At 43.2% G+C, this 13,572-nt stretch overlaps 1 pseudogene; it reads right to left on the reverse strand.

The window, feature by feature from the left end:
* LOC141265128 (ATP-binding cassette sub-family B member 5-like) overlaps positions 1–13,572 on the reverse strand; it is a 661,237-nt pseudogene that overhangs the window by 252,298 nt on the left and 395,367 nt on the right.

Consider the following 13,572-nt stretch of genomic DNA (forward strand, 5'->3'; position numbering starts at 1 on the left):
TAACACACCTCTTACACCTTGCCTTTTAAAAATGTCTTCTTCAGAGTTTGCAATAATCTATGTTTCTCCATTTCTGATATGTGCCACGAGCACTGTACTTGCAAATAAATCATGCAACTTAATTCTAGTGTATTGAACTGGAAGCAGAAATATCTACAGGTAACTATGACATAGTGGGAATAACCGAGACATGGTTAGATGAAAGCTATGACTGGGCAGTTAACTTACAGGGTTACAGTCTGTTTAGAAGGGATCGAATAAGTCGGAAAGGGGGTGGAGTCTGTCTATATGTAAAGACGTGTCTAAAGCCTACAATACGGGAGGATGTATGGGAGGGAAATGAGAAGGTCGAGTCCTTATGGGTGGAGATACATGGGGCAAAAAACAATAATAAAATTATCATAGGAGTCTGTTATAAACCACCAAATATAGCAGAAGCCACGGAAAGTCTATTAATGAGACAAATAGACGAAGTAGCAAAAAATAACGAGGTGATTATTATGGGGGACTTCAACTACCCCGATATAGACTGGGAAACCGAAAGCTGTAGATCTCAGAAAGGAAACAGGTTTCTGTCAATTATCAAAGACAATTATTTGTCACAACTTGTGCAGGAACCAACTAGAGGGACGGCCCTTTTAGACTTAATATTAACTAACAGGCCAGACAGAATAACTGAGGTGCAGGATGGGGGGCACCTGGGAAATAGTGACCACAACATTATACAATTCCACATGTGCTTCAGTAGGGTGCCCAGCAAGGGAGTCACAAAAACACTGAACTTCAGGAGGGCAAAGTTTGATCAGCTAAGAGATGCCCTTCACCTTATAGACTGGGATAGTATCTTCAGTAATAGGAGCACGGATAGAAAATGGGAAATTTTCAAAAGAGTCCTACATAGTCACTGTAGAAGGTACATACATTATGGGAATAAAAGGGCTAGGAATAGGAGGAAGCCAATGTGGCTAAATAAGGAAGTCAAGAGGGCAATGAAAAACAAAAAAAGGGCTTTCGGTAAACTTAAACAAGAAGGCAGCGAGGAAGCGCTAATATCTTATAGGGAAAAAAACAAAATCTGTAAGAAACAAATAAGAATAGCAAAAGAGGAGACAGAGAGACTAATTGCCAAGGAAAGTAAAACGAATCCCAAACTGTTCTTTAACTATATAAACAGTAAAAGGATTAAAACTGATGGCGTTGGCCCATTGAAAAATAACCTGGGTAAAATCATAGAGGGCGATGAGGGTAAAGCAAACCTACTCAATAGCTTCTTCTCTACTGTTTTCACAAAAGAAAACAATTTATCGGAGGAAATGCCGAGTGATAAAGTAAACCCTCCGCTAAATATCACCCACCTAACCCAGGAGGAAGTTCAGAAACGCCTAAATAATATCAAAATAGACAAGTCACCAGGCCCAGATGGCATACACCCCCGGGTACTAAAATAATTAAGTAATGTGATAGACAGACCGCTGTATCTTATATTCAAGCACTCTTTATGGACAGGGACTGTCCCACTAGACTGGCGCCAAGCAAATGTGGTACCAATATTCAAAAAGGGGTCTAAAAGTGACCCTGGGAACTATAGACCAGTCAGCTTAACATCTGTTGTGGGTAAATTGTTTGAAGGATTTCTTAGAGATGCTATTGTAGAATATCTTAATGATAATAACTGTCTAACTCCATATCAACATGGATTCATGAGGGATCGCTCCTGCCAAACAAACCTGATCGCCTTCTATGAGGAGGTGAGCTCACAGCTGGACCGGGGAGAGTCAGTGGATGTTGTATACCTTGACTTCTCCAAAGCGTTTGATACCGTGCCACACAAAAGGTTGGTATATAAAATGAGAATGCTTGGTCTGGGGGATAATGTGTGCAAGTGGGTAAATAGCTGGCTGAGTGATAGAAAGCAGAGGGTGGTTTTCAATGGAGTAAGCTCAGGGTGTGTCAGGGTTACTAGCGGGGTGCCTCAAGGGTCTGTCTTGGGCCCTATATTATTTAATATATTTATTAATGATCTAGTGGAAGGGTTGCATAGTAAAATAGCAATATTTGCAGTTGATACTAAACTTTGTAAAGTAGTTAATACAGATGAGGATAGGGCACAGCTACAGGAGGATTTAGATAAATTGGGGAGTTGGGCCAAAAAATGGCAAATGGGGTTCAATGCCGATAAATGTAAGGTCATGCACATGGGAAAGAAAAACAGCAGTCACCCATACATATTAAATGGGAAACCGTTGGGGAAATCTGACATGGAGAAGGACCTGGGCGTCTTGGTTAATAACCAATTAAATTGGAGTGCCCAGTGTCAGGCAGCAGCTGCGAAGGCAAATAGAGTCATGGCATGCATCAGAAGAGGAATAGGGGCATATGATGAGAACATTGTTCTTCCACTGTATAACGCGCTGGTAAGGCCGCACTTAGAATATTGTGCACAGTTCTGGGCTCCGGTGCTCAGGAAAGACATATTGGAGCTAGAGACGGTACAAAGGAGGGCGACTAAGGTAATAAAGGGAATGGAGGGACTAGAATACCCAGAGAGGTTGGCAAAATTAGGCCTATTTACATTGGAAAAGAGAAGGCTTAGGGGAGACCTCATAAACATGTATAAATACATCAGGGGGCAGTACAGAGATCTCTCCCATGACCTGTTTATACCAAGGATGGTGACAAAGACGAGGGGGCACACTATGCGTCTGGAGGAAAGGAGGTTCCTGCACCAGCATAGAAGGGGATTCTTTACGGTCAGAGCCGTGAGACTCTGGAACTCTCTGGGAGAGGAAGTGGTGATGTCCAACTCACTTAATGAGTTCAAGAGAGGCCTGGACGCCTTTCTTGAGAACAATAAAATTACATCTTATGCTTAGTTAATTAATCCAGGGATTTAATCTGACTGCCAGATTGGTGTCGGGAAGTGAATTTTTCCTCAATGATGTAAATTGGCCTATACCGCATGGTATAGGAATAGCGGAATAGCTGCAGTGCACAAGAAATAGGCTGAACTTGATGGACGCTTGTCTTTTTTCGGCCTTATAAACTATGTAACTATGTAACTATGTGTGCCATGACTGCAGATATTGATGGTGTGGCCATATTGCCTGTGTGTCTACAGCCTTTTATTCCTATTCTTTACACTCTCAACAAAGCTTCCCATTGAGTCCCAATCTTTGTTTCCGGTCTGATTCTGGCACCACAGGTGATCTCTTACTTATATTTCTGTCTGTATTATAACTCTGCTATGGTATTTCGATGTATAAAACCAGTATTTGTACAATGGGACTACTTCTTTATTATTTAACTCCCTGCATTACTTTACATTACTGTAAATAGTACTAGAAATCTTACATGATCTACACCACTAATTTTAGATTTTGTTTGCGTAGATTCAAACGACTAGCAAAATGGCCGGGTCCACTGTACCTGTGCTGTTGCAAGGCTATAATATACTCCTTTCATGTCCATTAATGCCGAATGAGAGCCTTGCTCAGTCACTGAGCCATTTTGTAGTACCACAATTAGATCCGCTGTCCATACTGTGCTGAGACGATGGGCGACCACAATTGTTGTACGTCCTTTACTGACCTGAAAATAATGCAATCAAAATAAATATAACTTAGATTACCCAACAGCATGTTTTGGTAGAATACCTTTATCAAAATGCTATTATTTTTATTTATAAAACGTACATCATACATACATTATCTAAAGCAGCCTGCACAACGGATTCACTTTCAGTATCTAGAGCAGAGGTGGCCTCGTCCAGGAGAAGTATCTTAAGATTTCTCACCAAAGCTCTGGCTATTGCTATTCTTTGCTTTTGGCCACCACTTAACTGTGCCCCTCTTTCTCCAACAAGAGTTTCAAATTTCTGAAATGGAAAAGATTAAAAAATATAAAAACTATGTAAAACAAGACAAAGCAAGAATCTCTCAAACTTCACAAATTCATTGAAGTCTAAAGAATTAGTTACCACTGTTCCTGGACACATGATAAACTGGACACACAATGTAATAGTGGTTGCAGAGCCAAATAAAAGTTTTTTTATCTTTTGTTTCATTTTTATTTGTACCCAGTGAGTTAACTTTTGTTAAGTACAAGTGGGTGTTAACAGATATTTTACACTGGGGTGTGTACTTCTTCTCCCTGTATGAGTTGTCCATTTATAAGCAGGCAAAAACACAGCAGAAAGTGAACATGCCCCCACCAAAGCTTAAGCTTCTCAGTGTGAGATGTAAAGATACAGCTTTAACATCATGGTCTAACCCCCATGAGGTTATTAGAAAGTGATGAAAAATTAGAGCACTGATGACTCACACATTTCAGATAAGGGGGAGGGGTAACACATCTGAGTTTAACTATGTCACATTTACCCTCCTTTTATCACCTCTCCTTTCCTTTAGTCATGTCAGCTTTGCTGTACTGCCCCTCCCCCTGTCCAGAGATGTGTCACAATTATGTCTGCTGTACACAAAGCATATGTGAATGTATAAGCCTTTTGAGTGATTACTCACACAGCTGCAGACAGGCAGTGTGGGGGATGAGAGGCAGTGCTTGAGAGGGGCACAGCTTGAGGGGGACAGTGAGAACCGTGATGCTGTGTATCAAAAATTGTGATTCTACAGGATCGATGAAATTAATACTTATAACAGCAGCTTGGTCAGGAGCTGAGAGAGCGGGCAGAGGTAAGTTAACAGCTAACTGCTGTATATGGGCTGGAAAGAGTTGACTGGTATGTTAAAGAGTTAACTTCTCTCTTACAATGTAACTACTGTGCACACTCGGCCATGGTCTGGGCAGGCATTGGCTGGTCAGGCCCCATGGAAGCGAGCTGTACATTATTAAAAATAAAAGCTCTCGTTGCCGGAGAATGATGTCAGATAAAAAAAAGCAAAGCACGTCAGTTGAAAACTTGCTTATTTTCATGCTGTCTAAAAAATTAAAGCAATTTAATATCTTGAGGATACCCTTTTAAGTAAAGGAAAAACCCAGCAAGCCCTCTTCAAGATCATAAATAAATACAATAAATAGTACAGAGCTGAACACCCTTGTCATCCTGTGATTTACACACAGATGTCATTGACAAAGGAGTGAATGGACTGGACATCAGGTTGACATAAACTATGAGACACTCTGCAATCTAACATACAAATGGAAAGTTCTCAATACATTTTGTGATTTATCAAACCTCTTCATGGAATACAATGAATTCCTAAAATATTGAACTATTGCACCCCAATTAGCTTTTTCATGAGCATCTCATTAACCTTCAATAACAGTGTGCTGGTTACAACTTTGCCGGTAAGTTTCCCAGTGGCACACATGTCCCCAGTCTCAGCATTTTTATTTTTGTGTATTAATTATTTATGTGGAATACTATCAAAAGTAGTGGAAAAATCTAAGTGTCCAACACCCACTGCCTCGCCCAGATCAGAACTTATTTCCAGAGACTTGCAGTGTGCTTGCAATGTATCTATATATTCAGGTTTTCTCATGCACTGGCTTGTATCAAGTTGTATTTTATCATCCTTAATGCTGCCATTGATTGCTTACCTCAGGCAGTGCCATAATGAAGTCATAGGCATTAGCTTCTTTAGCTGCAGCTTCAATTTCCTCATCAGTAACATTTTCTCTCCCGTATTTGATATTCTTCCTAATAGATGTTCCAAACAAAATAGGCTCCTGGCTGACCACTCCGATAAATTCTCTGTAATGTCTTACATTCAGAGATCTTATATCATGACCATCAACTATTATCTACAACAACAAAGCAGGCAAGGTCTGAATTTGTGGAGCAACATTAAAAATATGTGCTTTTTTTCTATTTTAATTTCTAAAAGTAGAGAATTGTAACATAAACCCTTTTCAAGGAATTGAACAAGAGTGAAAAGTCATTACCGATCCTTGTTGTGGGTCATAAAGTCTCTGTAGAAGCTGCACTGTGGTGCTTTTTACACATCCACTCTGTCCAACCAGTGCCACAGTCTGTCCTGATTTAACTTTTACATTTAGTCCATTTAAAACCTTAAAAATAAAATTAGTTTGACATTATTATAATATTTAATGAAAACAAAATTTTTTTTTGAGCAATTTAAAAAATTTGAAGGGGTTAAAGCCTTACTAGATATTATGTCATGTAGTGACAAGAGACTGTGGGCACCTACCTGATCCCTTGAACTAGGGAATGATTAATGATTGCAATGATTAAGGATCACAATCCAAACTGCATCTGACAATTATCCTCCTAACCCTTGGTGTGATTGTGACTATAGATTGATTTTGGATTCATTTTAAATTCTACTAATAAAGTTGATATTTTTTTACGGAAGACCAATACGCTGGAATTTCTTTCCGTGGGCTTGTACTAAGGGAATCCTAGGTTATCCCTGTTCCCCGGATTTCCCTGGATGGTGGAGACGCAGGGGTCTCATACCTTACTATGTTCGTATCTTAACTCTTAACTGTTTCCTCCCCCACCCAGGGAGATGTGATGTCGAAGTGTATTTGAAAACACTAACTACAAAGGCAGGGGGTTAACATACAGGGATAAAATAAAACTACAATCATACAAATACACTCACAAAACAACAGAATGGGAAACAGGGGAGGAATAGAAGGCACAAACTAAATGGGAAAGAATAAAGACTGTAACATCCCTGGCGGTGTGCTGGCAAGGCTTACTACCTTCCACCATGCAAGACCATTATCTTACCTATCAGTCCAGGCTACACACTTTGCTCCAGTACCTGCTGTGTGCATGTCTCTTGTCTGATTGCTTAGGGCGGCAGCGCGGTTACTGCCTGTTTCTTATAGTTACTGTGTGCACAGTCCTAATGCGTCCCCAGCCTATTGCTGTGAGTTACTGGACACTTAAACCCCCTCCACCCAGTAGGAGGTGCCTGAGCATCACTTTCTTACAGTTTGTTCTGTGCAACTGAGTTGCCAGGTCCTGTCCAGTATTTTGTCTGTTTCCGCCACAATGGGGGCTGTATACCCAGGCCTGTTACCTGTATCTGTGACTTCTAGTTTGTTCTTCCACCCTTGGGGCTGTATACCCAGGCCTGTTGCCTGTATCTGTGACTTCGAGTCTGTTTCCGCCACCCTGGGGGCAGAGTTACCAGGCTCATTCCTGTATCTTGTTCCTGGTTCAGTTCCTGTCTGAACAGTGTCCTAGCCCGTTACTTGTTTGTCTCTATGTTCGTATCTTCCCTTTTCCTGCAGTGTCTGAACCTGAACCTAACTCCAACTAGTTGTCTCTGTACTTCTGTTTGTGAGTTTAGTGTCCACTCGCTGTTTCATTGTAAGTAGAGATGAGCGTTGTTCGACTCGAACTGTTCGCCAATCTCAAATTCGAGCTGTTTTGGGCGGTGTTCGAGCCGTTCGGCGAACACGAACGATTTGAAAAAAATTCGGCTGTTCGAGGTTATGTTCGATAACTGTTCGTGCACCAAAATCATAACTGGATTTTTTCTCAGTAATGATGAAAATTAATGTTAATACGCAGTTTGAGTGTACAGCGGGGTGGGGGGAGGGGCAGGGGATGGATCTCTGCAGGAATAATGAAGATCTCCATTTTTTTTTTCTCTTTCCCGCATTTACAGTGGGGAGGTGCAATCTGTCAGCCTATCAGCAGCGCACACACGGAGCGAACTGCTTTTTTCACAAAAGCAAGGGCATGTGTCATTGGCAGTGTATGTCACATGTCCTTGCCCTATAAGACCCAGCCATTTTCCCCGTTGCCACCATTTTCTCACTGCTGCGTGTTAGACGGCACCGCTGTTGCTGTGTGCGCTATACTTTGTTAATTTCAAGCCAATTTTCGCACAAATCTACAGATAGCTTGGGAGTAGGGAATAGTTGTGATTGCAGTCCTTTTAAGGACTAGGTTACAGCATTTCCTACGACTTTTATCAGGCAGGTCTGTGCTCTTAAATAGTTAGGTTGTGGGAGTAAAGACTAATTGTAACTTAGTCCTGAAAAGGACTGCAATTACATCAGTTCCTATCAGTTTTTGCCAGGCAGGTCTGTGCCAGTGCTGTGCAAGTTTTTTTCACAGCATTTGGCTAAATCTAGCAAAGCTAATCCTTTTTGGCCTATTGCGGAGTGTGTTAGTCAGTGGAGTAGCCTATCTGTGTTGCAAGCTACACCACCTGTGTATAGAATACCAATTTTTTTACTGCACCTAGTGAAGTAAAACCTTTTGAGCATAGCATCATTCTATTAGTCCATCTATACTGACCTCCATCAGGTTGCAAATTGAATATAATATTTTTCTGCATCTAGCTCTGAAAAAATATTTGGCCTTCTAGCAGTGTGTGGGACTTGTTCTATTAGTCCATATATACTGACCTCCATCTGGTTGCAAATTGAATATAATTTTTTTCTGCATCTAGCTCTGAAAAATATATGGCCTTCTAGCAGTGTGTGGGACTTGTTCTATCAGTCCATCTATACTGACCTCCATCAGGTTGCAAATTGAATATAATTTTTTCCTGCATATAGCTCTGAAAAAATATTTGGCCTTCTAGCAGTGTGTGGGACTTGTTCTATTAGTTCATCTATACTGACCTCCATCAGGTTCAAACTGAATATAATTTTTTTTCTGCATCTACCTCTGAAAAAATATTTGGGCTTCTAGCTGTGTGTGGGACTTGTTCTATTAGTCCATCTATACTGACCTCCATCAGGTTGCAAATTGAATATAATATTTTTCTGCATCTAGCTCTGAAAAAATATTTGGGCTTCTAGCAGTGTGTGGGACTTGTTCTATTAGTCCATCTATACTGACCTCCATCAGGTTGCAAATTGAATATAATTTTTTTCTGCATCTAGCTCTGAAAAAATATTTGGCCTTCTAGCAGTGTGTGGGACTTGTTCTATTAGTCCATCTATACTGACCTCCATCAGGTTGCAAACTGAATATAATTTTTTTCTGCATCTACCTCTGAAAAAATATTTGGGCTTCTAGCTGTGTGTGGGACTTTTTCTATTAGTCCATCTATACTGACCTCCATCAGGTTGCAAATTGAATATAATTTTTTTTTGCATCTAGCTCTGAAAAAATATTTGGCCTTCTAGCAGTGTGTGGGACTTGTTCTATTAGTCCATCTATACTGACCTCCATCAGGTTGCAAATTGAATATCATTTTTTTCTGCATCTAGCTCTGAAAAAATATTTGGCCTTCTAGCTGTGTGTGGGACTTTTTCTATTAGTCCATCTATACTGACCTCCATCAGGTTGCAAACTGAATATATTTTTTTTCTGCATCTAACCCAGACAATAGTTTTTGCCTAATACCACAGTTTGGCCACTCAGCTCTGCTCGGTTCCCATCCATTGTTTTTTTGTGCAAACAACTCCAGAGTTGTGAATTAGTTAACTACCAAAATGAGTGGAAAAAGGCCTGCTGCTGGTGGAAAGGGGAATAGGCGTGTTGGGAAGGGGAAAAAAGGTTGTGTCCGTGGAGTAGGTGTTAAAGCAACAGTAACATCTGCAGAAGAAAGACCATCTTCCAGCAAAACTAAAATGTCTACTTCTTTTAGCGGACAATGTGATAAGATCCCTTTCTTACGGCCACGCCAATCGCTGCAAATTCCAGATGAGGCAGAGAAACAGCAGGTGCTTCAATGGATATCAAGTGCTCCTTTAAGTGGGCTCTCCTCCACATCAACTTCAACATCACAAATACTCCAGACCTCAGAGGTGTCACCCCAATCGCACTTGCTTCCTCACAGCTCCCAAATCTCCAGCTGCCCGTCTGAGTATGAGGTAGAACAGATGGTTGAGTCTGCAGAGCTGTTTACTCATACTATAGCCTGGGAATCAGAGGTCGGCTCCAGCGCTTCTGTGAATCCAGACGAGGAAATGATCTGCACTGATGCCCAGAATCTTTATGAGTCGGATCCAGGACCAGACGCAGAAGGTTCTGACCATAATGTAGACCCTCATTCCTAAACTGTAACTCCTGTTGGTGGAGACAATGAGGAAGACGATGATGAGACTCAAATACCTGATTGGAGCGACAACTTTAGTTTTTTGTCAGGGCAGGAACAGGTTGGCTCTGAGGACGACGGGTGTGATAACACACAGGGTGATGATGATGAGGTTGGAGATCCCACTTACTGTCAACCCACAGTCAGCCAAGAGATGAGGTCAGCAGAGAAGGTGGAGGAGGATGCTAGTGACGACGAGGTCAGGTTGCGCCTTCCTGGACAGAGACGTAGTACTGGAAGCACGTCAACAACTGCATCCTCAAACACAACTCTGCCTCTGGCCACAAGTCGTGGTGGCTCTTCAGGTCGCATGGGTGCTAAGCCTTGCATAGCCTGTGCATTTTTTCAGATCGATAAAGATGACCCAACTCGTGTTATCTGTAACATTTGTCAGCAAAAGCTAAGTAGAGGCCAAAAAATACATAGTTTGAGTACTTCATGCATGAACCGGCACATGGACATGAAGAATAAGTTGCAGTGGGAAGCTCACTGTGCTACAATGCGGCCTAGCCGGCCGGGCCAACCGCCGTCTGCCACATCTTGTGCATCCGCAGCCTCTTCATCCTCTGTGACTGGGGGGACAGCAGTCACACCTGTTTTGGCACGCAGACCTGCCACCTCTTTACCCGCAACAGCCAGCGTGATTGGCAGGTCATCATTTTCTTTGGAGGTGGTAACACCAGCTGGTGTTCAGCGCTGTCCGACATCGATAGCACCACCTTTGGATCAAGGCAACCTAACATGTCCGCCTGCATCTTCCTCACAGACCGGCAGTTTGCCGGGGACACCCTTCTCAACCCCATCTAAGCACAACAGCCAGCCCTCAGTCCCTCAGATGTGGACAAGTAAAAGACCATTTCCTCCTAGCCATGAGAAAGCTAAGAGGTTGAATTTCACCATCTGCAAGCTCTTGGCTACAGAAATGCTGCCTTTCCGCCTGGTGGACACAGAGGATTTTCGAGACCTTATGTCCGTCGCAGTGCCCCAGTACCAGATGCCCAGTCGGCACTACTTCTCAAAGAAAGGTGTGCATGCGCTCCACCAGCATGTCGCACACAACATCACCGCTTCTTTGAGAAACTCTGTGTGTGACAGGGTGCATTTCACCACAGACACTTGGACGAGTAGGCATGGACAGGGGCGTTACATGTCGCTGACTGGGCACTGGGTAACTATGGTGACAGCGGGACAAGGGGCTGCTGTCCAAGTCTTGCCGTCCCCACGAGTTGTGCGTCAATCCTCTTTATGTCAAAGATCCTCCACTGCTTCTGCCTCCTCAACATCCTCTCGATCCTCCACCTGCACCCAAAGCCTGTCTGGTCATGCCACAAGCTTTCTAACTGCGCAGAAGGGATCCTGCACACCTCTTTACTATGCTGGCAGTAGGGCTCAATGTCATCACTCGGTTTTTACTTTGAAATGTCTGGGAAATATGAGTCACACAGCTGAGGAGTTGTGGTCAGCTCTGGAGAACCAATTTCATGAATGGTTGTCTCCTCTGGACCTGAAACCAGGGAAGGCCGTGTGCGACAATGCTGCAAACCTGGGTGCGGTCCTTCGCCGGGGCAATGTCACACACGTTCCTTTTATGGCTCACGTGTTGAACCTGGTTGTCCAGCAATTTATAGCCCACTATCTCGGACTAGATGGCCTTCTGCAGAGGGCACGGTCGCTGTGTGCTCACTTCCACCGTTCGCATCCCGCAGCTCAGCGACTTACATCTCTACAGAAGTCATTGGGCCTGCCACTTCACCGGCTAAAATGCGATGTGCCTACCCGGTGGAATTCAACTCTGCACATGTTGCAGCGACTGTGGCAGCACCGACAAGCCCTGGTGCAATACGTTCTGACGTATAGCCTGGGCCAACGAGATTCAGAGGTGGGGCAAATCACGCTGGAGGAGTGGTCTCAGATCAGGGACCTATGCACCCTTCTGCACAGTTTTGAAATGGCGACGAAGATGTTTAGTGCTGACGATGCCATTATCAGCATGACTATTCCGGTCATTTACATGCTGGAGCACATGTTAAACAGAATTCGGAGTCAGGTGGTGGCACAAGAGGAGGTGGAGGAAGTAGAGGAGGAGGAGTTGCATGCGGAAGGGCTAACATCTGCAAGGTCCAGACGGTCGGCAGCACCAAGGTGGCAGGCATGTGAGGGTGGGGGAGATGGTTTTACCAGGGCGCATGGTAGCAGCCAAACTAGTGAGGTAGGTGCAGGAGCCCAGGAAGAAGTGGAGGACGAACTGATGGAAGACTCATCAGATGAGGGAGACCTTGATCACATTTCTGTTGTGCGAGGTTGGGGGGAGAGGACAGAGGAAGGAAGCATGATTGTTACCTCGCCACCAACACAACAGGGACTTGGTGCTCCTGGATGCGCAAGACACATGAGTGCCTTCTTGCTGCACTACCTGCAACATGACCCTCGAATTGGGAGAATTAGAAATAATCCTGACTACTGGGTTGCCACACTGTTAGATCCCCGGTACAAAAGTAAATTTGCAGAAATAATTCCTGCCATAGAAAGGGATGCACGCATGCAGGAGTATCAGCAGAGACTGTTGCAGAATCTTACATGTGCTTTTCCACAAAACACCAGTGGTGCACGTAGTGAATCTCACAGTTCCAACTCGCCAACCGTGGGACCGTCGAGTGTTCAGCACTCAAACCGTAACAGAAACACAGTATCTGCTGGTAACATCAATTTTGCGGAATCATTTCACCACTTTTTTAGCTCATCCTTTGCAAGGCCACAGGAGACAAGAAGTCTGACACATAGTCAACGCCTAGAGACGATGGTACAGGAGTATCTCCAAGTAAACATTGAAGCCATGACTGTGTCACTGGACCCTTGCTCTTTTTGGGCTTCCAATCTTGATAAATGGCCAGAGCTCGCCACTTACGCCTTGGAGATCTTGTCATGCCCTGCTGCCAGCGTTCTGTCTGAACGTGTGTTCAGCGCTGCTGGTTGAGTGCTGACAGATAAGCGCACGCGGCTCTCCACTGATAATGTAGACAGACTCACACTCATAAAGATGAACAAATCATGGATCCAAAACGACTTTTCTACCCCTGTGTCATCCTGGGGAGAGTAAAAACTTGATGATTGGTTAAAATCACCTCACCAACCGTTTTAAGCTTTCAAATTACTAATCATGTTTTTCTGTATCTTGGCTGGAAAATTATTTGGGCTTTGTAGCTGTGTGCAGTAATGATTCTATTAGGCCATCTATACTAAGCTCCACCAGATTTAAAATTACTAATCATGTTTATCTGTATCTTGGCTGGAAAATAATTTGGGCTTTGTGGCAGTTTGCAGTACTGATTCTATTAGTCCATCTATACTAAGCTCCACCAGATTTAAAATTAATAATAAATTTTAGCTGCATCTAGCCCGGAAAATAATTTTGGGGCTCCGAGATGCGCAAGACACATAAGTGCCTTCTTGCTGCACTACCTGCAACATGACCCTCAGATTGCCAGAATTCGAAGTAATCCTGACTACTGGGTTGCCACACTCTTCGATCCCCCACACTCTTCGATCAACCTTTTCATTTTAATAAAGACCAAAAAAA

This window comes from Phyllobates terribilis, unplaced genomic scaffold (genome assembly GCF_046119375.1).
Source record: "Phyllobates terribilis strain yellow unplaced genomic scaffold, ASM4611937v1 Scaffold_4__5_contigs__length_816908805, whole genome shotgun sequence".
NCBI classification, from domain to species: Eukaryota; Metazoa; Chordata; class Amphibia; order Anura; family Dendrobatidae; genus Phyllobates; species Phyllobates terribilis.